The following is a 773-nucleotide window of genomic DNA, read 5'->3' as shown; positions in this document are numbered from 1 at the left end:
ATTGGAGCGTGTGAATGGGACAATATCTTTCAACGGCGACAGCTGAGGACACAGATAATGTTGGAATCCATGATGGTACATGTATAGTTCCAATGGTATTATTTGTATACGAAATTCCCCATACGGAACTGTAAGGCAAGATCCCCATGGCTTTTCGACAGTATCATAATAATTTTAAGTAACCTTTCAATTGCAGCACAAAGGAACGTTGATTAGAAAACAACAGGTAGTCAGAGAGAATAAACGAAATCAGCAGTGAGAGAAATATGACAGAGGGAGGGAAAGAAGTCGGCAGACAGCGGTACAGAGAGAAAACGATAACCGAGAGAAAATTAGAAGAAGCTACAGACAGAGAGTAAGAAAAACGACAGAAAGAGACAGTGAGAAAAAAAACGACATACAAAGGCAATTAGAAGTAGCGACAGAGAGACACAGAAGCAGAGGAAATACGATTAAAAGGAATTAAGAGAAAAGAACAAGACAGATTAAGAAAAAAAAAAAGATAACTTGAGAGTAAAAAAAACTTACATACATAATCAAGACAGAAATCCACAGGTGGTTGGAGGCAATGCCATTAAAAGCGCCTTCCAATGCTCCAATACAGATGTCAAGCGAGCGAACATCCATTCTCCTGGATGCCAGACAACGCAAACACACAGAGAAAAACAAAGACAACAAAGAACACAATGTAAAAACGCCATTACTATGTGACCTTTCTGCCGGGCGCGGAGGGGATGATCTCCGTGTAAGACGAGGCCGACCCAAGGTGAGGC

Source organism: Penaeus chinensis, chromosome 5 (genome assembly GCF_019202785.1).
Source record: "Penaeus chinensis breed Huanghai No. 1 chromosome 5, ASM1920278v2, whole genome shotgun sequence".
In the NCBI taxonomy this organism is placed as follows: Eukaryota; Metazoa; Arthropoda; class Malacostraca; order Decapoda; family Penaeidae; genus Penaeus; species Penaeus chinensis.
Note: the sequence above shows the minus strand (reverse complement) of the source record.